This window comes from Peromyscus eremicus, chromosome 14 (genome assembly GCF_949786415.1).
Source record: "Peromyscus eremicus chromosome 14, PerEre_H2_v1, whole genome shotgun sequence".
Lineage (NCBI taxonomy): Eukaryota > Metazoa > Chordata > Mammalia > Rodentia > Cricetidae > Peromyscus > Peromyscus eremicus.
Genome location: NC_081430.1, coordinates 11,440,961 through 11,468,820, shown reverse-complemented (window position 1 = coordinate 11,468,820; position 27,860 = coordinate 11,440,961). Strand labels below are relative to the sequence as shown.

The 27,860-nt window shown below is 41.7% G+C and overlaps 1 pseudogene; it reads left to right on the top strand.

The window, feature by feature from the left end:
- The first annotated feature begins 553 nt into the window (after positions 1–553).
- LOC131924562 (heterogeneous nuclear ribonucleoprotein A3-like) lies at positions 554–3,365 on the top strand (annotated as a pseudogene).
- Positions 3,366–27,860: the final 24,495 nt, after the last annotated feature.

The window sequence follows — 27,860 nt, the reverse complement described above, 5'->3', positions numbered from 1 at the left end:
ACAGTAATCCAGTAATATAGGTGAGAGGTGAATCATTTCCTGAAGCTAGCACAGAGTGAGGATTCCAAGCGGTGTAGCTTATGACAACAGGATCTAGTCTCTCCCAATTCCTGTGGAGCGCTTCTAGTGAAGACCCTAGGGAGAATCTGCCCTTGCTTCCTCTGGCTTTTGGGCAGTTGCTGGAGTTCCTTGTCTTGCAGCAACAATCCTGCAAAGTCCTGCCTCCAGCATCATCCACTCTTCTCTGTGTGTTTCTAATAAGTTCCTCTCTTCTTCTAAAGATCCCAGCCACTAGCCTATGGCTGACCCTAATGCAGTGTGGCCCATTTGACCTGCAAAGAGCCTACTTCCAATAGACACACACTCACAAGTATGCAGGGCTAGGACCTCAACATACCATCCTACAGGACTCAATACCGCCCCAACGTGGGTGTGAGAACTAGTACACAGAGAAGGTGGTAAAGGAGTGGGGGAGTGAAATTCAGACTATAACTGTACTTTATTAGCATTCATGAAGCTTGAGAACTCTAAGACAACTCGGAGGTGTATGATCATGGCCAAGAGAAGGGGGTAAAACCAAAAGAAGGAGTCCCAGCGGGGAGAAAGATGATGGTTATGCTTACAGGCCACCTAAGCTGGGTTTTGCGTTAGAAAAGTGTGGAGGTAGGGTTACAGACGTAGGATACAGATCACCAGGGGTGAGAACTGTGACACAAAGGACCACGGCTGCTTGCTAGAGAAAGAGCTTTCCATGAAAAGAGCTAGGAATGTGAACCCAAGAGAGTAAGAATACCTGGAGGGCAGGCTGTGGGGCAAGTTCAAGGACACAAGTGCCTTTGGACTAAAGGAGTCATGAACAGTGTTTTACACTTACGTTACTCCAGTTAACAGAAGGGATAAAAACGGTGATGATGTGGAAATCCAGACAAAGCTGGAGGATCTTCAGGTCCGTCTAGATCAGAGTGCATGCCGGAACAACTGCTGGGGACCAGGTGAATAAACCGAAGGGAACCGACGTCCATCAAGAAGCTTGTCTATGGAGGAAGCAGAAGGACAGAGCGCTATAAGTTGATATAAGAACAAAGGGAAAGGGTTTTTTCTGTTTGGTGTTGCTTAAGATGGGGCTATTTGAGCTTATTTAGATGCTGAAGGGAGAGCTGGGTGGGATGATTCTAGAACAAATGAGGATTAATGATGTAGCAAACTGAAAAGAAGTGAAGGGTTGAGAGTACAGATTCTGATGGGAGGAGAAACACGTTTTCCCAGTGAGACGGGGGTGGGGGGGGGAGTCAGACAGGGCACAGTGGGAAATCTAGGAGGATGGGGCAGACATTTAATGACGTTCTTATCTGCTGGTCTTTAGTTGCCTGTCATATATAAGGGGAGGTCATCAATAACAAGTCTTAAAGAGTTCCAAGAAATACTCTTCTTTATGTGAGTGGTAGATTCTTTAATACTATATCCTTTGAGATTAACATATTTTATTATCAATCATGAAAGCACAAAAGACTATATAAATCATTTTGACATGATCCTGAAATTCATTACCCAAGTTGTTTCTCTCCAAGAGATTTGCTTCTCTCCTTTGGATTACTATTTGAATTACTATTATTATTACTGCTCATATTAGGTATAGGGAACTCAGCTGAGAGAGGTTCAGCTGGCACTTGTCACCTACAGGTTCCTAAGAGGCCTGGACCTTAGCTGGGAGTCTCGTCATTTCATCATTGTTTCTCACAAATGATTTCATTGCCATCAGATAACTTAATGATCTGTCCCCACTAGAGACTTTTAGAAAAATTGGCTCTGTCTTGCTCCAAATCTTTATCACCAAGTGAGATGGAGATGTTAAAAGTTACAAGTTTGCTAATATAAAAGATGATACAATTATGACCTAACATACACCGTGGTGCTGGTCTTAAAGCGGAGGCAGACCCACCCCACCACCCGGCTGCTCCTAGCCTGACGTCAGCTGTCACTGCCATCACAAAGAGAAGGGCATGATCCAAACCAGATCAGTTGAGGAAGCTGTTTATTGGTGAACTGAGCTTCAAAACCGCAGATGATAGCTTAAGAGAACATTTTGCGAAATGGGGCATACCTGAAGACTGTGTGGTAATAAGAGAGCACCAAGCAAAACGTGCCAGGGGCTTTGGTTTTGTGACCTACCCTTGTGTTAAAGAGGTGGATGCAGCAATGTATGCTGGGCCACACAAGGTTGATTGGTGGAATCAAAGACAGCCATTTCTAGAGAGGATCCTGTAAGGTATGGTGCCCATTTAACAGTAAAGAAAATTTTTGTTGGCAGTATTAAAGAAAATACAGAAGAATATAATCTGAGAGACTACTTCAAAAAGTATAGCAAGATAGAAGTTATGATAGGCAGAACAGAAAAAAAAAGAGAGGATTTGCTTTTGTAACTGTTGATGATCATGACACAGGCAATAACATTGCTTTTCAGGAATACCACACTATCAATGGGCATAACTGTGAAGTTAGAAGAACCCTTTCTAAACAAGAGATGCAGCCTGTTAGATCACAGAGAGGTCGTGGAGGTGGACCTGGCAACTTTATGAGTCATGGAGGAAACTTTGGAGGTGGTGAAGATAATTTTGGTCATGGTGGGAATTCTGGTGGAAGAGAAGGCTATGGCGGAGGAGGTGGTGGCAGCAGAGGTAGGTATGGAGGTGGTGATGGTGGATATAATGGATTTGGAGGGGACAGTGGTAACTATGGTGGTGGTCCTGGTTACAGTAGCAGAGGAGGCTGTGATGGTGGTGGACAGGGATGTGGAAACCAAGATGGTAGATATGGTGGTGGAGGAGTAGGATATGGTAGTTACAATGGAGGAGGAAATTTTGGTGGAGGTAAGTATGGTGGTGGTGGGAACTATAATAATTTTGGAAATTATAGTGGACAACAGCAACCAAATTATGGGCCCATGAAGAGGGCCAGTATAGGTGGAAGATGTTCAGGCAGTCCCTGTGGTGGTGGCTGTGGATCTGGTGGTAGAAATGGTAGATGTGGCAACAGAAGGTTTTCAAAAAGCAGAAAAGGGCTACAGTTCCTGGCAGGAGGAGGAGGAGTTCTCAGGGAAGTTCCTGTTACCCTGAGACAGTCGGCCCAAATGCATTAGAGGAACTGTAAAAATCTGACACAGAAGGAACAATGATCCACAGTCAGAAACGTCACTGCAGCTCAAACAGGAAGCCCTCCCCCTCAGGACTGTCACAGACATGCACAGTTTGCAAAAAGTGCAGCTATCGGTTCACGCACTCTAGTGTCAATTAGATGGACATTCCTGAGGCCTCTTGTCTGTTGTAACCTTTTCTTTTTCTTCTCATTACAGGTATACTGCCCTGTAAATTGTGGTAGTGGTACCAGGAATAAAAACTTAAGGAAATTTTAACATTTCACTATTGGCAGAGTTCAGTTTTTCTATATTTTAGCACAGAAACTTTAACAAAATATAATTTTGAAGGTAATTCCTTGTGAGTTAACAAGTAAAGAAGATCATTGTTAATTTCTATTTTGTGTGAATTTTGCTAAAGTTATCTGTAAGGAAATACCTGCTGACCTGCAATTTAAGGGGAGTCTATTCTCCCCATTTCCAAAACCATTATGAATGGGCACTAACATGTGGAGAGAATAGATATTTGTGTTTGCAATGTGTGTTTTAGATAATCAGGATTTGGTAATAAAAATTAGCATATTTGTGAATTTAATAGCATTAAGATTACCTTCAAATGATCTCAAAAGTTACACACACACACACACACACACACACACACACTGTGGTAAAATAATAGTCAAAATAAACAAATGGAATTTCAAACGAATGATTCTGAAGATCTGCATCCATTGCCAGAAGAATGAATGCCTTCTATGCTTTACAACGAGTCAGAAAGCGGTTACTTGTGGTACTGGATACAAAAATTATAAAACTATTCAACACAGCAAGGTGTTAGTGTATACAGACAGTTCAATGAAATAGAACTGATTGTGGAAATTAATCCATTTAAATATGACACTGTGATGTCATAGTCTTCTCTTATCCCTGGAGAATGTGTCCTAAGACCCTCAGTGCATCATCAAAATGACAGATAATAATAACCCATTTGAATATCGTGTTTTTGTCTACTCACTCATACTTATGATGAAGTTCAATTTTTAAGATAGATTCTGTAGGATATTAACAGTGATAACTAATAATATGGCCAGATGTGGTAGCACATGCCTGTAACCCAGCACTTAGGAGACTGAGGCAGTAGGATGGCCATGAGTTCAAGAGTTTGGGCTCTGTAGCAAGTACTGCACTGTTCAGGGCTACATGAGATTCTGTTGCAAACAATGCTAAACTCAAACTATTAACAAACTAGAACAATTATAATGTGCTATAACAAAAGATGTTTAACTATGGTCTGTCAAGAGAGCAGTATTGGTAGCACTCACCTCTCTTCTTGGAATAGTGTCCATATGATGAAAGGAAGTGAGGTGACTGGAGTGGACACTGTGACAGCATTTGACTACAACATCAGCACCACAACGTGGTGATCTGGCTACTAAATGAGAGTCAGGCCAGTTATCCACGTAGGTATGCTAGTCAAAGGGAAGAGTCACTTTCTGAGCAGATGGGCGAGAACAGCACACTACTTAGAATCACGCATGATGTAAAATTGTTTCTTTTGGATGCTTTCCATTTAATATTTTTAACCACAGTTGACTGGGTAAATTAAGCCCCATAAAGCAACACCATGGATAAGGAGAACTATTGTCTCTGACTGAACTGACGCTACACATGAACAAGCAATGGAAAGAGTCTCCCGGGGCTGGAGAAATTGCTTAATCAGGAAAGTCTTTGTGAAGACTCAAGTTTGGATCCCCAGAACCCATATAAATACCAGGAGGACATGACAGCCACCTGCAATCCTAGTACTCAGAAGTAAAAACAGAAGTTATGGGCTAGTTGGCTAGCTAGACTAACTGAAGAGTTCAGGTTCAAGTGAGAGATCCTGTCTCAACAAATAAGAAAATAACTGTAGCAGGCTTTTTTCTTTTGGGCCACCAACCAGCTCCCAAATCATAACATAGGGACTTCTTTTTAGTTATGAATGCTTGGCCTAACTTAGACGTGTTTCTGGCTGGCTCTTTTAACTTAACCTGTTTCTCTTTCCTACCTTTTGCCTCAGGGCTTTTTACCTTTCTTTCTTTCTGTCTGTCTTACTTTCCTGCTGTCCCTGTGTCTGGCTGCCTGGTGGTTGCCTGGCTTCTGGTCCCAGCTGTCTCTCTCTCTTTCTCCCTGTTCTCTTCTTCTTGAGCCTAGATTTCTCCTCCTATTTATTCTTCCTGTCAGCCCCACCCATTCCTCTCCTGCCTAGCTATTGGCTGTTCAGCTTTTTATTAGACCAATCAGGTGCCTTAGGCAGGCAAGGTGAAACAAATGCAGCACGTCGTTACATGATTTAAAAATGCAGCATAAACAAATGTAACACATCTTCACATGGTTAAATATTCCACAATAAGTAACCAAGGAAGATATCTGATGTCAACCTCTGTCTCCACAGGCATGTGTGCATGCACATGAGTGCACACACATGCGCGCGTGCGTACACACACACACACACACACACCAAAAATAAAAGACAAAAAGAAGAAAGGAGTCTTCAATGACTGAGACTATTGGATAGAACATGGAATGATGTCTCACCTCCACCACATACAAAAATCCAGATGAATCAAATATTCCACCATCTGTGGGAGGCCAGCTCCCACCTTTTAAAAGGGTTCCTATGAGGAGGAGAGAGGGATAAGAAATTTTTAGATAGAAAGATAGTGAAGGGCAGAAGGTGGTGGCCTTTAATCCCAGCACTCGGGAGGCAGAGGCAGGTAGTTTTTTGTGAGTTCAGGGCCAGCCTGGGCTACATCGTGAGTTCCAGGAAAGGCACAAAGCTACACAGAGAAACCCTGTCTTGAAAAAAACAAAAAAAATTTACTAATCCCCCCCCCCCCAAAAAAAACAAACAACAACAACAAAAAAGAAAGCGAAGAGGAGAAAGACAGAAACACAGGAAAGCTTCGGGAGGACCTGGATCAAAAACTCAACAATCCCTTCTGCCTCTTCAAAAGGGCTTTTTATAACAATGCCAAGGGGCAGGCAAAAGACCTCCCCCTTGCTAGATCAAAGCACACCGCACAGTCAAGTATAGACCCTTCCAAACACCTGGTAAACATGCCCATGTTCCAATCATCCCCTTACACAGCCCAGCTGGGTAAAGCAAGCTCAGATTCCTGGACCCTGAGTGAGTTCTCACTAGGAAACCTCTGTGGGTCTCTACAGCTCCCCCTCCTTAATACATTAAAGGGTCCCTCAGGCCCCTCGGATAGACTGTGCCTGCCTTAACCATGGAACGGGGTTGAATTGCTTTGAACACTATAAAGGGAAGCTCTGTACCCAAGATTGAGGAAGATTTCCTCAAACAAACAAAATAAAACAAATCCCCCTGTGAACCATTATGAAAAAGCCTCAGATTTGACCACACCAAAATGAAAAACATAGTTATCAAAAGCATCCTAAAGAGACTGGAAAATACAAGTTACAAACTACAAGATATATGTACTACATTAACGTGACACGTTAATATGTAAAATATGTAAATTAATCTTATAATCAATAAGAAAAAGAATTTTTCAACTCAATAGAAAAAGGCTTAGAGGCATCTCACAGGGAAGATATAAGAACAACCAATAACCAAACAAAATGATGCTTAGCCTCATTAGTAATGAAGAAAAAACAAATTAATATCGCAGTAAGGTACCATTTTATTCCCATTAGATTGAAAAAACCAATTAGTCTTACAATATTAAGCACAGTAAGAATGTGGAACCACAGACTTTCTACCCTCTGCTGATGAGCGTACATACTGGTAAAACGACAGTGGAAAGCAAACTCATGCTTTTCAGCAAAGATGAACACCTGCAGATTCCGTGACTCTCTAGACACATGCATCCGAGAAATTTTTAGAGTTGTGTGTGAAGAGACAGGTGCAAGAATCTTCATGACAAATTTTAAGGGCACACAACTAGAGGCAACACCAGATACATCCTGTCAAGGATATGGATAAATAATGCCGTGTCAAGGAATAAACTATAGTAACATTCAGGATTGTGATCAATATTTAAAACAGTGTGGAGTGGAAAAGATAAGCTTGAGGAAATGATAAAGAGCATGACTCTACTTATATAATTTATAATACTATATAATGTCATTATGTATGTTAGGCCAACGATGAAAGCAAAACTGTGATCAATAGAGTTGATGGAATCAGCAAGTGACAGACAGTTGGCGACAAAGGCTTTAGAAATGTCCTGTTTTCCGGCCTGGTTAATGAGGATTCCAGTGTGCAGTTATTTGTTTATTTTGATTATTACATGATGGTACACATGTCATAGACATGTCAGTAGATGTATTTCAGAGCTTAAAATATAAATGAAAAGTATGCTTGTACATGTAGGATATAGCCCACAATTTAAAAAAGTCCAAATTTGTGGTATTTGTCTTTTCTGTGGCTGGATTCTTTGTTAGCCATAATGTCTTTGAGTTTCACTCACGTTGCGGTGTATGACAGAAGTTCCTTCCTTCCTATAGCTGAGCAATATTTCACCATATACACAGTGTGTGCCACATGACTCCACTTATATGAGGCAATTGGAGTTAAACTTAATTGAAACAGAAAGCAGAACAGCTGGAAAGGGGAGATGCTGTTCAGTGAGGTAAGGGTTTCAGCCATGAGAGACGAAGATTTCTAGATAACTGTGGAACAGCACTGTGCTTAACAACAATGATAATGCTGTACTGTGCATACCAAAGTTTGTTAGAGGGTAGACTTTAGATTGTTTTAGCATAATAAAAGCAAATAGTTAATAAAATCAGTTTACAAAAAAAAATAGGTTAAGGAGGTCCTGCTATGGGACAGGAGAAAAGCCAAATTAATTAAGGGACTATTCTATTACTAATCTCAACTCTTTGATTCTATTCTGATTCTTTAAACTTTTCTTAAAGTATAAATTTTATATCAAAATTTACAAGATTAATATATATATATACATTTTAAACTTTGTTAAGATATGAATGGTCATATAGAGTACTAACTAATTCTAGAAAAAAGACTTCAATTAGCTGCATACATATGTCTTTGTGTTCGAGTCTCTTATCAGTTTTCTGCAGGAAATCACGGCCAGGCCTAACATCAACTGAAGTCTCCAGAAAGAAGATGGGGCCCCACAACAACAACAATTCCACGTGGACAATAATAATATCATTAAGCTGACAAACATCATCTACAGATCAGCTTTGAACTACAAGGTGCTCAGAGCAATTTTGAGAGGGCTAGCTGAGATGATCCAGTCTCAAAGACTATTTGAATAAGGACTTGAGATAAACCCTGAACTTTGGCATTATACACAGACTGGATAACGAAGGATATAGTTACCTTTCCTAGAATTTGACAATTAACCTAAAATTTTTCTTTCAGGATAAAGATAACTTCGCTCATACCCAGCAGGAAGCAATTTTAAGAATATGACGCCCCCATTCCCAAAGAGGTGGTGTGGGGTGGGTGGTTTTTTGGTCTTTTTAATGGGTTTTGGGTCTGGGATAATTTTCATTGTTTAGGAGGGTTAGTTACAAGTTGTTGTCAAGGGTTAGGAAAAAGGCTAAGCAAAGGAGATTAGATTTAAGGTTCTTGTTTAAAAGGAAAAAAAAAAGAAAAGAAAAAGACAATTACTAGTTTTAAATACTTTACATCGAATTGGATTGTTTTATATTGTATACAAATTATATATATTGAAATTGATATTGTTAGAAAATGCTATATGTATATTTCTAATTGTACTTATACCATTCATTTAACAATGTAATGCAATTTTCTGATCCTTGAATGTTGTTTTATTACCAACTATTAGGATATAAAGAAATGAAAGTTAGTAGTTAGACATTACAATAGAACTTGTAGTCATATTAGATATGTTTTAAAAATTGAGCAGATATATTTTAGATAAACAGGTCATCTTCAAACCCTTCAGAGATCTACAGAATATGGCATTTAAAATGTTTTTTTTTTTTTTTTTTTTTTTTTTTTTTTTGGTTTTTCGAGTCAGGGTTTCTCTGTGTAGCTTTGCGCCTTTCCTGGGACTCACTTGGTAGCCCAGGCTGGCCTCGAACTCACAGAGATCCGCCTGGCTCTGCCTCCCAAGTGCTGGGATTAAAGGCGTGCGCCACCACCGCCCGGCCCGGCATTTAAAATGTTTTAATAACTTAGAAAATTTTTCTTTTTTGTTATGACAATAAGACATGTCGGCTCTGGGCAGTACCAATCTACTTCAGAGAAAATATGGGCATTGAAGAAACTGCATATGGAGTTAACTTTCATTGTGGCAAAAGTTAGCCACTGGACAACAAAGCATCCTCGAATCAACTGCTGACAAACAGGACAGACAGGACACGAAACAAAGGACTACTGATTCTTGCCAAAACAAGTTAAAGTTATGGCTTTATCAAAAGGCATCTTCTGAGGCCAGGACAAAATGGCACCATCCCTGACGTGGCCTTCGCAACTCGGAAAAAGTACAGTGCCCTTTCTTCAAAGGCAGCTGAACAGGCAGTGGGCCAATGGCTTCTGATGTGCAATGGAACAGCAGCTGAAACAGTTATTCTTGAAGAGTAACTAAGCTCACGCCTCTCAATAGTAGACTGGCATTTAATAGAGGGATGTGAAGAAGAATGGGATGCTGAGATGAAGCCACATATACACAGCCAAGAAGAATGGACAGCTGAATTTAAAAAAAAAATCAACAATTTCCAGAATTTAAAATCCTGGATCATGACATGACACTAGTGGAATTCAGGTGTTTCTGGTACATGGACTGCTCTCACCCAATGTGAGGTTGAACTGTTGACCTTGTGTACATCCTACTTCACAAATGAGTCTGTCAGATACGCTAAGCCTATAGGCTGAAGATGATGCCCCAACACTGCGGAGAAACCTCAGGTGACTGTCCAGGCAGCTGGCTGTTTCTGTCAACTCACAAATTTTTTGGAAGTTGCTTGCATGCACTTCCTGTTTTTATTTTTGTTAGGTAATATTATTTCCTTCTTGGATCTCTGAGGGAGTTGAAGATTAGTTAGTTATAGGTGAAGATTAGTTAGTTATAGTTGAAGATTAGTTAGTTATAGTTGAAGATTAATTAGAATAGAAAGTGAATTAGGTACATTTTGGACTTACCAAAATAGGATAGATAATGGAATTATTTTCTCTGAATTTGTCAAATACAAATGGACTAGACATTGTTTAGGTATTTATTACTTGTATATATTGTATATAGTTATTATACTTTTGTATATAATTTTTCTTATGTTAGTTATAATCTTTTTCCTTTTTCCTTTTTATTAAAATAGAAAAGGGGAAATATGGTGGTATTTTATTTGTACTGAAATGTGATTTTAATTGTATGTTAATAAATAAAGTTGCCCGGGGGTCAGAGCTATTAGAGCCATAGCAAAAGCTGGGCGTTGGTGGTGCACGCCTTTAATCTCAGCACTTGGTAGGCAGAGCTAGGTAGATCTCTGTGTGTTCAAGGATACAGCCAGCATTGGAGACACCTGCCTTTAATCTCAATACCGTAGAAGACCTGGAGGGCTGTACAACAGACAGTGACAAGGCAGTCATGTGGTTGGTTTTACAACCAATGAGAAGGCAGAACAGAAAGTCTATATAAAGACAAACAGACAGGAAGTAGCTCCCTTTCGGAGAGGTCTCTTGGCTTAAGAGGCTAGCTGCAACAGGCGGGTAAGGCTCTTTGCTCTGATCTCTTGGCTTTCTTCTTTGCATTGGTTCTGTGTTTCTTATTTAATAAGACGATCGGTTACATCTACAAGACAGCTCAGTTGGCAAAGGCATTTGCTGCCAAGCTTAAGGGCCTGAGTTTGAACTCTGGGTTCTACATGGTGGAGGAAGATGAATTCCTGAAAGTTGCCTTGACCTCCACAGGCATGCCGTGGCACATGTGCCCACTGATATACACACACAATAAATAAATGCAATTTGAAAAAAGCTTTAAAGATAAACAGTAAGTGCATTCTAACTAAATATGTCTAGAGTTCTGATTCCTGCAGATACTTTTTCTCTAAATATGCTTGTTTGTTCCTGGGTATGAGCACACTGCGGCAGAGAATGGTGGCTGGAGCCTCTTTCAGGTAGTGAGGATGCCTGGGTCCGCACATGAGGGATGTTAGATGAAATGTTCAGCCTGAGGCACGTCAGGTGAGGCCCTCCTCAGATAAGTGAAGAGCTGTCTCTAGGATGGGAGAGCTAAGGTAGCAAGGATGCCAATGGCTCCCCAAAGGGTCCCAAGGGCCTTAGAGAAAGAATCCCACGTCCCATGGGGGAAAGTGGTCATCTGGTAGGATCACTCGAAAAGCCCTTCCAGTCCTGAGACACCCTGTCTCCACGACAGCCCATCAGTTACAATGACAAATCCTCCTACCTTAAGCCCTGGAGTGCCAAGAAGACACCTTCCACCTCACTCTCTGCTCTGTGACAGATATTTGCTTTGACTTAGAGCTAAGGGAAAGGTTTTCACCTTCTTAGAACGCAGTGAAAGTCAGCCTGGTGCCCTGGTATGCTGGCTCTCTGTCCTCTGCAACTCTAGCTGGAAAAACAAGGCTCCTATCTGTGTGAGTCAGAGAAATCTGCTTCACACCAATGTCAGAAAAAAAACAACAATGGCATTTATCTCAGGCTTTCGCACAGCCATGTCACAAGATTAAGGGCTATCAGCAGGGTCAATACTGGAAAGATGATTGGCCGCTCACAACTGCTTCACCTTTGTCGCTGAATCTTTTTGTCTCTTTATGATCTTCATATGTATGCACACATGAACGTGAGGATGCCAGAGAACATATCTTCCTCAATGGCTTTCCATCTTCCTTTAAAAATGTGGTCATTGATTGGGGTGGGGGCACTGTGCACACTTGTCACAGTGAGCATGTGAAGGTCAGAGAATGACTTAGGAGTCGGCTCTCTCCTTCTATTGTGTAGATTCCAGGGATTGAATTTGGGTTAGCAGCCTTGGCAGTAAGCACCTTTTCCTGCTGACAATCTGTATGCCGTCTCCACACTATTAATTATTATTATTATTATTATTATTATTATTATTGGTTTTTTGAGACAGGGTTTCTCTTTGTAGCTGGCCTGGAACAAGGCGGGTCTTGAACTCATAGGCATCTGCCTTCCGAGGGCTGGGATTAAAGGCATGAGCCGCCACCACCACATTGTTTCTTGGGCTAGGGTCTCTTGATAAATCTGGAGCTTACTAATCAGCTAGACTAGCTGGTCAGCAAGTCCCAGCAAGTCCTCCTGTCTCCACTGGGATCATACATGTGCCACTGAGCCCCATCTCTCACGTGTATGCTGAGGTTCTAAAGTCAGGTAACTACGCTTGCGCAACAATCACTTTATGAACTGAGCTGTCTCCCCAGCCTTTATTATTTTTTTATTTTTTTTAGATTTCTTAATTTTATGCACATTAGTATTTTGCTGTCATGTATGTCTGTGCACAACATACATGCATGCCTGGTGCCTATGGACGTCAGTAGACAGTATTGGAGCCCCTGGAATCACAACTGGACAGATAGTTGTGAGGTACCATGTAGGTGCTTGAATTGACCTGTGTCCTCTGCAAGAGCAACAAGTACCCTTAACCACTGAGCCATCTCTCCAGCCCCATTAAAATGTATAGCCCAGGCTGGCCTTCAATGCATGACTCTCCTGCCTCCGCCTCTTCAGCGTGTCCTACTGCTGTGCACTACCATTACCTTTCTTATGTTCCCAAGGAGCCCGTGGCTTCATTCTTTTCTCAGCAGATAAACTGTCCTTCCTTCCTCCCTCCCTCCCTTCCTCCCTCCCTCCCTCCCTCCCTCCCTCCCTCCCTCCCTCCTTTCCTCCCTCCCTCCCTTCCTTCCTTTCTCTCTAACTCTACATGCAGTGCTATCTCATGTGTGGAAAGTCTTAATTGGCTGAGTCTGGATCAGGGGTCCATGCCTTGGCTAGTGGTCAAAATGTGAAGTCCAGTTTGTGTAGACACTGGAGGAATGAAGCAGCAAAAGAACTGGGCAAAGACCCTTAATTTGTCAACCAAATCTTTAATTCAAAGTTGAGTTAGACATAGTCCCTGATCACCTCCTTAGGAAGTGCAGCTCAGCTTACATAACATACACTAGCTTGTTATTGAAGATGGAGGCCCACATGTTGGCTACTAGGCCTTCAGCCCAATGAAAACACTGAAAAAAGCCAGGCAGGTTACATAACTTTTTTTTTCTGCAGGTACTATCATCACTATTTATTTATTTATTTATTTATTTATTTATTTATTTATTTATTTATTTATTTATTTAATGTGTTTTTCACATCATTCCTCCTCCCTTCTCCCATCTGCCCTCTACCCTGAAACCCTCCTCCCACCCCGAATAAAACAAAATTCAAGACAAAAAAATGAAAAAAAAAAAAATTAAAAAGGGAACTCATCATGTAAGCCTGCAGTACGACCTAACCATTCATGAGAGGCAGAGCCAGGCAGAACTCTGTGAGTTCAAGGCCATCCCAGTCTACACAGTGAGTTCCAGGCCAGCCAGAATTACAAGGTGACTCTCTCTCTTAAAAAAGGTAAAACCTGAGTAAATTAAAATCAAGATTATAATAGACATAACTTCATGGCACAGGATATTTTTGTAACTTTTTTGCTTGTATGTGTAATTTTCAGTGTGATAAAACAAGTGACACTTTCCTAGCTACTTTAAGCATATATTATTATATATATTAATTGTATTAATATATTCTATATTTGGATTAACCAAGTTAAGTGGCACATTTACATGGTTATATATATTATATATACTAATTGTATTAATATAGTCTATATTTGGATTAACCAAGTTCAGTGGCACATTTACATGGTTTTATATATATACTAATTGTATTAATATAGTCTAAATTTGGATTAACCAAGTTCAGTGGCACATTTACATGGTTTTATATATATATTAATTGTATTAATATAGTCTATATTTGGATTAACCAAGTTCAGTGGCACATTTACACAGTTATGCAGCTGCCACCACTATCTGTCTCCAGGGATTTATCACCTCAAATGCTGTTCTCAATCTAGAAGCACACATTTAGAACTACTTTTGTATCACCATTGTTAGAAATGAGGTATATTCCTTAGGAGTTTCCCTGATAATTTGTACTTCCTCTTTCATGCCATGAAAAAAAAAAGGGGGACAGTGCGGGGAGACTTTCAGAATGCCAGTATCTCCAAGAATATCGTATAAATCTAAGGCAATAAAAATTTTAAAGCTAAACTAAACTAAACACAGTACCCTCTTGGCATTTGTAAAGACTCTTCCTGAGGACTCTGCCTGCTCACCAAATCGAAGCTGTGGGAATGTTTGCACAGATGCCTGGCTTCCTCGTGGGTCACATTTCCCACACAGTTTAACTTTCATTAAAGTTTTTCTCTTACTGTTGTGGTTAACGCAGAAACATGTTTGTAGCACTGTGGGTTTTGAGTGTGATGTGAGTTTGGTGTGGTGTTGGCCTGCAAACTCTGTCATGTGTGTCAAAATAAACCTTTCCTATTTGCTCGTGAACTGCCTTGGGTATTTTGTGATAGGAAGCTAAAACAGGGGTTGGATCAAATCTTACCTCAAGGCCATACTGAGAGGACTAAGTGACCAAAAGTTTTATCATGGTACTTGGCACAGAGTAACTGTCAAATAAATGTTAGATTTCAATTAGTTACAGTTATAAAGAACACAAAGATGTTGACTTGATATGTGCATTTCTCATTGCAGACTCTCATATTAGTGAAGCAACCCAAAGCTAGTGGAATCCAAGTTTGTGGCTTGACAAGGTTCTAATTTCTATCTCAGATTTCTAAGGTCACTATTAGTAAGTTGACATTATGATTTTTCAATTTAGTAATGTCAGATCTGTGAGAATTATATTTCTCTTCTAATCATTCTCACTATAGGAAATGAAGAAAGGAAAGAGAGAAGGAAGGAAAATGAAAAGACAATATTCATCCAAGCTATAATATTAATCTGTGCTTATTTAGCTGAGACTCTGAGGCATTTCAAATTCTTCCTACACAGTGACCAAAAAAAAAAAAGTTTTGAAAGCAACAAGAATTGTTTAACATGTTACCTCTTTGAAGTCTTATCTAGAAAACCTTAGGTAAACTTTGATGTTTTACTTAAGCATCTGCCTCTTCTTAGGCAAGGCTTCTCTGGGAATATCTAGACCATCCCAATAGGTTCAAAGTGGTCCCAAGGCTGAGAGATTGGTTTCATGAGAAAATATAATCTTGAGAGCTCTAAGGTCTAAGTTGATTTCATATGACAAAGCCAATTACAGGCAGAGCCGTTCTCTGCTCTGAGACCTGTTTTAAACTACCATCATTCCATATCATCTCTCTCGGGAACTAAATCCTGTGCTTCTTGGGTAAGTAAAATGCTTTCTTAACTTCAAAGGGAATTTTTCCTATCTTAGAAACGGGCGCATATTTCTAAATGTTTCCTTTACATTATCTCTCTTTCTCTGTTCTCCTTAATTCCTTCACATCTAAACATTCTGCAAAGGTGTAAAAAAATTAGTGGATAGGTGTAACTTCAATGCTGGAATGCATTAATCCCCCCTCCCCTGCTTAGCCTCATATGACTAATCGACATTTAAGAAAAGCTGATTGTTGTGCTTCTGAAATTATTTTATAACGTATATGATGTATAATGTATAATGTTGATATGAACTAAAAAACGTCAGGAGATGTGTTACATAACAATGTCTAGTTCAAGGCATTAGCAGGATGAACACATGTATTCTTTTTTTGCTCTATTGCCTCACTAGTGTGCATTTTAAATGCATGTATGAGGCATGTGGAAAGGTAGAAAAGCTGAATCAAAGAGCTTCAGCCATTATCTGGTATCTCTAAAAAATGAACTGTTCCAAACGGCAATGCTGGACCAGCCAGGCTTGTCTCTTGGTGACTCAAAACTAACTTCATTCGGTGGATGCAGGCAAATTGATACGTAAGAAGACCCCTCAGTAAAGGTCAAGGAAATGCTCAAACTAGATTTGGTCTCAAAGGGCAAACTGGAACTCCAGTCATTTGTTTCTATCAGTTTGCTCTACTGAAAACACACAGGCCACACAGATGCCCAACCATAACCCTTATCTTAATCGGGATTTCTATTGCTGTGATAAAATACCGTGACCAAAGGCAACCTGGAGAGGAAAGGGTTGACTTCATCTTGCACTTTCAGGTAATCATCTATTGCTGTGGGAAGTCACGGCAGAAACCTGGAGTCAGGAACAGAAGCAGGGGCCATGAAGGGACATTGCTTACTGGCTTGCTCAGTTTATTTTCCTATACACCCCACAATCACCTAACAAGAAGTGATACCACCCCATAGTGGGCTGGCTCATCCTACATCAATTATTAATCAAAAAAAAAAAAAAAAAAAGCCCCACAGACCCATCCTATAGAGGCATTTTCTCAATTGAGGCTTCTTACTGTCAAATGACTCTAGCTTGTGTCAAGTTGATAAAAATAAATTAAATAAATGAATGAGTGAATGAATGAATGAATAAACAAACAAACAAGTCAAACAAAAAAAAAAAACACCCAAAAAACAAAACCAAGAACTGCTTCCTATCTGAGGTCATGCCTGCTTCTACAATCAACCTAGCAAATTCACCCAGTGTTTCTCTTTCCTGTCAATCATCATCCCATTCTAGCTGGGAAAGTAATGCTAGGCTCAGTTATGTGAGTCATATTTTTGAAATTCATTGAGATCATGGGATCAGAAGCAGGATTTTGGAGGCGGTGGCTAGAACAGACCTATTGATGATGATCAATTATGACCAGGTGGGCTTCCTAACAGCTGATTTTCACCTGACAATATATGTAAAAAGCTTTAATTAGATAAATAGAGCCAACTGGCTAACTTCACATCTGTCGTCATTTCTCTTCCTGGGGTGAGCAGTTTCTTCACTGCATATGAAATTCCAGTCCTCGGCAGGGCCAGGGCTGCTGTAGTTAGTAGGTCCTGCAGAGAATGTCTGCTTCACTAGTCAGGCCAGCCAGCGGTGGGGGCCCATTGACAGCCTGCTGTAGCTCTATGACTCAAAATCAGTTTTCAAAGGCCAGTCGGTAAGGACCTAACAATTCTATTCTTACTTGAAAGGGAGTGAAGGAAGCTCCTTTCTCCCTTGGCAAGTCAGTGATAATGTCCTGTCAAGGAGTTCAGAGGCCAGAAGTGCTTGCTTGGTGGGATGGTTGGTGACAACTGTTGGGCCATGGCGTGGAGCTGTGTGCCTGACTCAGGTCCCTTCCAGGACCAGAGTGTAGTGGACTCGCGGCAACTGGCCCACTGGTGTGTCCCTGTACTCCTGATCCTCAGGGACTGCCCTTAGCCAAATGAAGCCTCAGTAGAGGTGACACCACCCCTGCTCCTTTTCCACCAGCAGCTGCTAACCAACCACTGCTCTTTGCAGGGTAAAAAGACCTACTCCCTCATCCAAAGGGAAATCACTGGAAAGAACACCCCCCTGCAGGCTTTATGTGGGATTAACTGGGGCTTCTCCAGCAAGAAATTCTCAGTCCAGTTTCTCTCTCCCCTTGCTTCCTTCCCCACTCACATTCTGTTCCTGAGGTCCTCAGTCAATAAACGGCACATAACCCTCCTTCTCAAAATGATTTTTTGGATATGAGAGCTGTAATAGTCAGCCCTGCCACAAGAGCTTAACCACAAAAAAATGTTGGACCTCACCCTGTCTCATTTCACATTTCCATGGTAAGAAACGTATATGGCTTTATTATGCACTGCAAGATAATACAGTGAGGGCTATGTCTTGTCTGGGGTTGTCTTTCTCTTCGTACCTATATTTATTCTATTAGATATACATGAAACACGTAGCCAATCAAGGATTTCATGGGCTAATTGACCTTGGCATGCTTCCTATTCACATCTTGCTGGAGACTCTGGCTGTCTGGAAACAGACAGAAGCAGGGTCTAGCACATGGGGTTTATGAAGTCAGCAGGTAAGTACTGCCCCTGTTCTGGCTAGTTGTGGGGGAGCCCACAGAGGTTTCCTAGTGAGATCTGAGCTTGATTTACCATCAGGGATGCATAAAAGGATGATTGGACCACAGGCCCAAGTACCAGGTGTTTGGAAGGGTCTACACTTGGTTGTATCTAGCATGGAGAGGTCTTTTAGCCTTGGCACTGTTATAAAAAGCCCTTTGGAATAAAGTTCTGGGCCGTTGGGTATTGACTCAGGTCCTCCCGAGGCGATCCTGTGTTTCTGTCTTTCCTGTTGTCACTGTCTAGGTATCTCTTTTTATCTAAATATTTCCCACTTCTCCCTGCTCAAGAGTACCCTGGTCGTAAAAGTGGGGCTGGTCTTCCACAGCTAGTCTTGTGTCAGCTTGACACACAAACTACAGCTACTTGAAAGGAAGAACCTCAGTTGAGAAAAGGCCTCCCTAAGATCTGGCTGTAAGGCATTTTCTTAGTTAGTGATGGATGGGGAGGGCCCACTCTCTTGAAGGTGGTACCATCCCTGGGCTGGTGGTCCTGGGTTCTATAAGAAAGCAGGTTGAGCAAGCCTTGGGGAGCAAGCCAGTAACCAGCATCCCTCTGCATCAGGTTCCTGCCTGTTTGAGTTCCTGTCCTGACTTCCTTCAGTGATGAACAGCAATATGGAAGTGTAAGCCAAATAAACCCTTTTCTCTCGAACTCACTTTTTGGTCATGGTGTTTCATCACAGCCATAGAAATTCTAACTAAGACAGCCCCAACCATATTGTCCACAATGGAGGCATTCCCCAGATGACAATGTGAGGGTGTCTCTGTGACCACCATTGCCAGCAGAGGAACGATTCTTGCTAGGCAAGAAGGTAGCTTGGTTCCACACGACTCAGCTGCTATTGGTTCAAACTTTGGGAGTCTGACACCAAGTAGTTTATTTTAGGCATATTTAAGCACAGCACAATTTGGTGAAAACGTTCTTAGTGATAATTAACTCAGTCCCATGTGCACAAAAGCTGTAAAACTCTTTGCAAAGTACATGTGACATCTTTCAAAAAGATGTGTTCTACAGATTGACTACACATGACATCTTCTATAAAAATAGGTTTTATAAATTGAAAAGCTCACAATAAGGGTCTCAGGGAGGATCTGGTATGGTTTTGGCCACACAGATATGGCAAGGTCACTAGGCCATTAACCACATCCACTCCTAACCTTCTGGCTGGAAAACAGCTTGTACATCCCTCTATGAAGGGAGAACCCCATGTGTTTAACATTCCTCATTCCCCTAGTGCTTATCTGTGAGCACAAGAACCTCTGTACCTCCTATAACAACAGAAACTAGATTCTGAATTATATAAATACAAAAACATCAGCTGCACGTAACATAAAATGTTGTATCTACCTTAAAAGAGTATTTCAGGTAAAATCCTCTGGACTAGGTGACAAAGACTCCATGTCCAGTCAGATCTGCATATCTGATTTGCTGTCACTCCTAAATGTGTGTTTGGTCTGCATGGTGGGAGTCATATAGATAGATCAATCTGAGTTTGAGGGGGAGACTAATCGTCAAAAGCATTTTGGGTATCACATATTCTTTTTATCTATAAATGTCCCGAGAGAGAGAGAGAGAGAGAGAGAGAGAGAGAGAGAGAGAGAGAGAGAGAGAGAGAGAGAGAGAGAAGAGAGAGAAACTCTTGAAAACAGTCTCTCATGTATATGTAAGAATATGACAAGTGACAAGTATCTGCTTTGATTTATCCCCTCTTGCCTGCAATTGCTTACCATTTTTTTTTCCAGCACAAAAATCCATCAGGAAGTCTTTGCAAAGCAGGATTTAATTTTACTGACAAAACTAGCTCTGGTTCTCTAGTGCACAGCGCACATGTAGGTACTGCGGACCGAATCTGATAGGGCCTTCTCCATACATATAGGTTAACACAAAGGTTCTGTGGTGGGTAGTTGGCCCTGCTCCATGACCTATGTAACATCTGTCTCTTGTCCTAAGGTCACTGCTGTAGTAAGGGGGAAAGACTGCAATTCAAGGCAAGCAGCTTGTCTTCGTATGAAATGCCCCAGAATTGTCATACATTACTTATGATCACATACCACTGGCCTGGGTCTAGTCATATGACCATTTCTAGCTAAAAAGGAGGCTGGAAGATGTAGTCTTTGCGATGAATCCAACTAAGCACAAGGAAGAGTGAAAGGAATGGAGGGCAATAGTTCAGCTCACCCTGCTAAGTCAGGGTCAGCTGATATGGAGAACGTCACCAGCTTTTTCCACAGTTAAAAAGCCACCATTTCAATGATGTACAAATAGTGTTCATCGAACAAGCAATCTCTTTGTGTCTATTCCTTACATATAAGACGAGCAGTAAGCATTCAGGCCAAGCGTATGAGAATTACCAGGGTTTATAATCCAAATTTTTGTATTTAGAGGTCTGTGACTTAGAGTAAATGACTTAACCTTGATCATTAAGATGGTTGGGATGAAAGTGGTTGTTGGAATGGTATATAAGTTAAAATGATTACTTTGTATACGTGTGTGGAACCACCAAGGGTAAATCCATTGCCACCGTACAGCAAGGGACATCATGTAGCAGTGCTGGATACAGAGATCTACTGGTACCAGATGAGAACTTTGAGGAAGCTATTGCTTTTACTTATGAAATGTTGAAGACACTGTTGATGGGGAGAATTCTGATATTTGTTAACACAATAGGAAAATGTGTATTCAACAGTAGTGTTGTGTTCAGAACTGTCTCTATAAGGGCATAAGATCAGATCTGAAGACATTAAAAACCATCAGGGATGTTCAACCAAACAGAAGAATAAGGGGACAAGTAGATGGAAAATAAAGAAGAGGAGACATGAAGACTGAGGGTATTATCTAGGCAAACGAGAGAAGACAGGCCAGGTGAACAGACATTGTGCCCTCAATGTACCTTAGATGTGGAAGCCCAGGATGTCACAGCTTCTTACCTGCTATGACATGGAGGAGGACTATTTCCTCCTCCTCCTCCTCCTCCTCCTCCTCCTCCTCCTCCTGATTCATTTGTATGCATAATCTTCTGCATCTTTGTCTCAGGTCAAGTCTTCCTTGTGAGTGGTAGGTGTTCGAACTGGTCTTCATCGTGTTTCTGTCCTGACTCCCCAGGACAACCTGCTGGGAGCTCCCTACTGATCTCAGCTACAATGCTGGCACCCTGCTTTCCTTGGAAATACTTCACAGACTCAGCTGGATCGGCCACCTGGACCTCCATTGGTTTATTGGGATGTCAAACTGCTAAGATTGTCTACCAGAGTCAGGGGAGAGAGAACAGCAGACAGCAAAATATCAGGAAAAGCCCTGCCAGTTTTAGGGGGACAGGTAGTGGTGGGGTAGGGGTGGTGTGTACAAGTCAGAGCAGCGTGGGCGTTAGAGTAGGAGGAAGTGAGATGTGGGCCAAAACCGCCTGGAAACTAGTGTGGGAACTTCGATCTGTCACAGGCTTATTTGAGTTCATCGGAAACTAGACGCTGTTGTCAAAAGTAGTATGCTGTCATTTAGGACGTTTTTCGTGGTGCTGCCAGTTTGGGGGCCTGCTTTGTACCTAACAGATCCCAACCTTCTCACCTGGAGTTCACAGCATGGATAAACTATGCTTTAGCACAGAGATGCCTGTAAGAAGGGAGTTTCAGCCATCCTTCATCCCGATGACACTGTTACAGCTAATGAATCGCTCTGCAGCAGGGCTAACTTGATGGGAGGTTCCAGTTCTACTTGTCTGTCCTCATTACAAAAAAAAAACTGTCACTTCTGAGCTACAAATGCTTGGATGCCTTAATGATAATTCTAGTTACCTGGGCTTTGTAATGTGTCCTTTTAACAGTGCCACCAAAATCCCTGAGGACTGGTGGGTTCTCTTTCATGAGTTTTAAAAGTGAACTCAGCAAGGGTATTTATGAGTGTATAATGGGCTCATGATAATTGTTGAATGACAGGATAATGAGTCACAGAAGCTGGGAAACCTGTAGGCAGGAGTAACAACAATGCTTTCTTTTCATACCGTCTTCAGAGCAGCTTGGCAGAGTGTGACCTGGCTGTAATTGACAAGGAAAACGGGAGGTTAATTCCTCCCTCTGCCGTCTTGTTGATGAGCACTAGGACTAATAGTCATGAGTTACATGGAGAAAAAATAAAAATCTTAGCACTGAAGCTAGTCCCAAATGTGACATCAGTGAACTGGGCACCACTCATGGTAGCACTATAAAGGGGGTTTAATGTACACACCCAGGCTTCGAGGCTTCCGTGGCCACCTCTGCTGCTCAGCACTCACCGTGCCTGAGGAGCTCCATGCTCTGGTTTTCTCCCACAGGTCTGGTTCACCAGCTGTTTCTTGGATCATTACACTTGATGGCATTCTCAAGGTTGTGAGACTAAGCTTCCCTAGCATTTTTTTTTTAATCTAGAGAGAGGAAAGAGGCATTTTCATCCTCTCATTGCAGTATTTAATGAGACGTCAATATTTTTTTTCCTTGCTATAAGTGAAGTGCTGGTTGTTCTGTGGAAAGGTGCTGGAGTGTGTAGAAAGGATAAACAAGATGGCGGCAAGGAAGGGCGGATTGCTATCTAGAGCCAGGAAATGAATAACTAGATAAATAAACAGAGGGGCAAATAAGGAGGAAAGGTCTCTGAAGTTCTCCCTCAGTGGCTTGAATCAATGGCTGCTTATCTCATTGACGGTCAGTTCGCTGGTGATAGAAATAATAGAAGATTTAGCTACTTTCTGTTGTGCAGGGGGTTTATCAAAGTGTCTTGCAATCCAAGACTCCTAGGATGAAATCTACTAAGGAATCCAAAAAAAGCCTCCTCTGGTAAGCTTGGGGTCTGCAGAAGGCTACTGGGCAGTGGGGGCAGTGAGCAAGCCAGGAGACTCTACCTCACCTCTTTTTTTTTTATTTTCTCCGATTCTAACTTCACAGAGCAGGATAAATAAGACAATAGTGTATTTTAGTGGCAAAAGTGTACTTTTTCAAATAATAATAATAGAGCTAAAATGATACTGTCCAGTTGAAGGCATGAAGGGCCACTGTGGAAACGGACAGTACAACACCTATTGTGGTCACTTACTTCCTGTGCTTCGACATCTGCCTTCCATCGCCCGTGAACCTCAGCACTTCACTTCCGCTGCACTCTCAAGTGGTCATCACCCGACACAGCTCTAACACGCTCGTGTTCAATAGCCCACCCTTGGCCCTCAGTTCCTCCTTCCGGTTCTCACTCCTTCTTCATGCCTCTGGTTTATCTAAGCCTTCAGCCTTCAGCCATTCTTCCATCTCATAGAGCACCACCGTTTTTTTTTGTTTTTTTTGTTTTTTTTTTTTTAAATTTTTATTTTGCAATACAATTAAGTTCTACATACAGGCACAGATTCCCTTGTTCTCCCCCCTCCCGCCCCCCTCACCTTCCCCCCAGCCCGCCCCCCATTCCAATCTCCTCCAGGGTTGACCACCTTCATCTGCCTTCCATGACTGCTGAGCACTGCCAGAGAAAGTCACAGCACTACTAATTGGAGCCGTTACAAATTCATAATCTTCTGTCTCAGCTGCTCTCTGGACCATGCAGAAGTTTTGTATGTGCTTAGAAATTATGAGCTCTAACACATTTGACAGAGAGTTCACACCTCTCCTGCGACCTCCTTCACTAGCTCACTGTCTGCTCACTCAGCAGATCATTCTCCTGCCACACGGACAACAGAAGGTCTCCAGGAGTGGCTTGCTTACACTCCCTCCATATCTCTAAGAGATGCTGGAGGACTCAACACCAAGTCCTCCAAAGGAAGAAGCCTATGGCTTCCTTCTCAAGAACAATCCTGATCCTGTCCCCTGAACCTGTTAGCATCTCCAGGAGTATTTTCACCTTCTTCACAAGCCAACTTGTGTCTCCCAGACACATCTTATTCTAGAGCCTGCTTGTCAGCCTCTGAATGCTACTAGTTTCCAGGGATGGAATGGGATGTTTCTTCCCTATTTTGTCATTTCTGATTGTTCCTCAAATCTTGGATAAAAGAAGTTACCATTCCCATGATGCCTTTTCTGGCCCACATCACCCTGTTACACCTCACTTTAGGTTCACGGTCTCAGCATTATTATAGTATCCTCTGTAGGATTTTCTAATTCTTATCATTTATTCACTTGCTTAGTATTTATTTCTTTATACAAATTAATATAGACAAATTGAAACTCCAGAGAGAATGCCAACCTGTAATATTCTTATACTGGTTTAATCATTACTATCTTTTGACACATTCTAATATATATTTCTAAGAATGTATATATAAATAATTTTGTTAATGTGTTTATATTGCTGTTTTATACCATAAAATATTTCAAAGTGTTGTCTTTCCATATTTACAAATATACTGACACAGAATAATTTTAATAATTATTGAGTATCACATTGTATGGATATCTTGTAAAAACTATTCCTGACTGTTAATCAGTTAAGATGTTTCAATTTCTATTATAATCAGTGTTGCAATGATTATGCATAAATATCTGTGCACATTTCTTATAAAGACAATTTCTTAGAATTTATTCGTAGCCATGTTGCTGGGTTGAGGAGAATGCTAAATAGTGCTTGGTAGATATTTCGCCCAAGGCCTCACTCTACTAGTGTTTTTAGCCTTTGAAAGAACAGATCGGAGAATTAGCTGCTTTCATGGTGAGCCCTCAGCATACTCATAACGTTTAGTGGAAGTGTTTCTCTCTTCAGTATCACTCACGGGGCATCCAGCTGGGCTGAGGCAGCCAGTGGGCGTTCTTAGAAGTTACTAGAAAGCCAAAGGTCATTCCAGCCCCTCTTGTAAACGCCTGCTGCTCTTGCCCAGCCCCCACTTCTCATGCTCTCAGTTCCTCTGAGCACTACGCTCCTAGTGTTTGAGGCACCCTGACTTGAACAAATTTTCTGAATGACACGTAGTACCTGTGGACTTTAAAGAACGTTGGGCTTTTTCTATAAAAGCCAATGATAGGAATATGGGAGAAAAAGAAATTGGCGTCTGGCCAACATTACCAACTCGCCAGGGTTGTTCAAGTATTTTTGACTCGAATTCTGCAGCAATCAAGCACTCAAGCTCAAAGTTCAAGAGGAACTCCAGGCTTTCAGCCTAAAATGCCTAGAATCACAATGAACAAGACAAGGTGGGGAGGCCTCAAACTGGGTGGACGCTTACTAAATGACGGAGCGTTGCTAAGAGTCAGGAACTGTATCCTGCTAAACACTGCAGACCACAGCAATCACTAATCTTTTCTGTAAAAATTCTTTTCTTTTTGAACAACTGTTTCTTTCAGCTTTTGAGATTATGATATAATTATATCATTTCCCCCTTCCCTTTCCTTCCTCCAAACATAGCTCCTTTCTCTCTTTCAAATTCATGGCCCCCTTTTCATCAATTATATATTATATATTAATTGTAAACTGTATAAGTACAACCTGCTCAGTCTGTATAAGGTTACATGTATGTATGTTTTCAGGAATGACTATTTGGTATTGGACAACCAATTGGTGTACCCTTTGTTCCCTAGTTGCCTGTAGTTCTTTGTGTAGGGTTGATGCCTCCTGGGCTTTCCCACACCCTCTTTACCATGTTTATTGTTGTTGTCCTTGTTTAGGATATGTTTAGGTTGTCATGTTGATAAGACTTCCGGATGTAGCTTCTGCCATTCCTAGGAGACATAGTCTCACAACAAACTCCCTGGTCCTCCAGCTCTTACAGTGTTTCTGCTGTCTCTACTGCAAAGATCCTTGGCTTTTAGCTGTGGGAAGCTCTACAATACATGCCTGTACTGCAAACCTCACCAGCTATCCAGGGCTAGTGAAGTTGTAGATCTTGAAGGACCTACAACACCTACTTCACTAGACCTGCATAATTCCTAACTACAGCTAAACAATCACTCTTGTACTCACTGATAAATGTAGTTCTCATCCCTCACCAAAGAAATTGCTCTTTGCAACAGACAGAGACTATTATAGAAAGCCACAACTGTGAAGTGTTTCACTCCTTAGGGAAAGTATTGAAAGCAACACTCCCATAATAAATAATTATATATTACTTATAAACTGTATAAGTACAACCTGCTCAGTCTGTATAAGGTTTCATGTATGTATGTTTTCAGGAATGACTATTTGGTATTGGACAACCAATTGGTGTACTCTTTGTTCCTTAGTTGCCTGTAGTTCCCAATGCTATTATGTCACCAATCATAACAGATGCCAGGGGACCTCACCACACTCAGCACCATTCAGAGTTGGATTTCTACCTCTCTGTCTTTGAGCCTTGGAGATTTCCTGCAGCCTATAATGGAAAAGGCCAGAGAAAGTCACAGGGGAGTTCCAGTTGCTGGGAGCTCCCCAAGTATTTTACCAAGAGTTGAAAAGCAGAGGACATCGTAGGATCCGAGGAAGGCAACAAAGAGGTTTGTCCCAGTTAAGGACCATCCCACACTGAAGACAATGTATGTGTCCACATTAGTCTTTTTTTTCCCATCTCAGGAAGAATGTGTTGGAAGCAATGGGAAATACTGACACGCCACACATGTGCCCCTTCCCCCCACAGCCGGAAGCTCACTCTTTCTGTTCTGTTGTCCTCCCACAAGCCTCTCCTTCCCTCCCCAAGTGCTTAGCCTCCCATGCCTGTCATCAGCCGCCCCCCCCCCCCAAGCCCCTGTCCTTTTCAGTGGACCCTGAGGGACATCACGGCCCAATAGCTCGTTTTCTGACCACTTCTCTTTTAAACATCAGTCCAGACATCCTGGTGACAAGGATTCTTGGTGCTACAGTGAGGAAAAAAGGGAAATGGGAAGAACTGGCCACCTTCTCACTTCTGCAAATACCTGAGGAGATTGTCAAATCGACTCCAGGACTGGCCATTACTGGTGCTTGCCAAATCCACTCCTCCTTTTCCCAAAAGGGATTTCCTGCTTTTCAAAAACCCTTTGACTTGTCTGTTCCTTGGCCTTTTTGTCTTCGCATTTCTGTTACAACTGTAAGAAATATAATGAAAGAAGTGTCACTGTGAGATTATACACTCAAAGAACACGATGCTTGATGCATGTTGGCAAACTGTTTCAGAATGATTATCTTGCTTTAGTGCCAGGAGCGCTATCACAGACAGCGGCTTTCCCCGGGTCTGTCTAGAGTTCTCTGCTGTCATCTTACACACTTAGCTACTGTGATAAACAACAAATGTGTGACTCCTGTTTGTCAACCCGCCTGGATTTGGAAACAACTGACAGTTGGGCACACCTGCCGGAGGTTTTCTTGATCAGTTTAATGGAAGTAGGGAAGGCCCTCCCTAAGTGTGGGCCACACCTTTGAGAGGCAGCTCAAGCAAAACAAGTCCATGGAAGCAAACCTTTTGCCTGTTGGCTTTCACACCGTACTGGTGTGTTATCTGCTTTGGTGGCATCTTGCTGCTGCTGCCACCTCCACCACCATCCTACACTGACTATAGAACCCACTTCTTCTGTCTTCAGGATGAATTGAGGAGGGGTGGTTCTCTAGGAATCTTCCAGGTCTTCAGCCTAGGCCGGGACTCTGAGGTACTTGGCCTAGTGCATTGGGCAGCGACAAGGTTCTTACTTTCCTAATATGAAGGCTGCCACTGCTGGGTCACACAGGCTGAATGGTGCACGCCAATCTAATAAATCTCCTTATACTATATATTCCA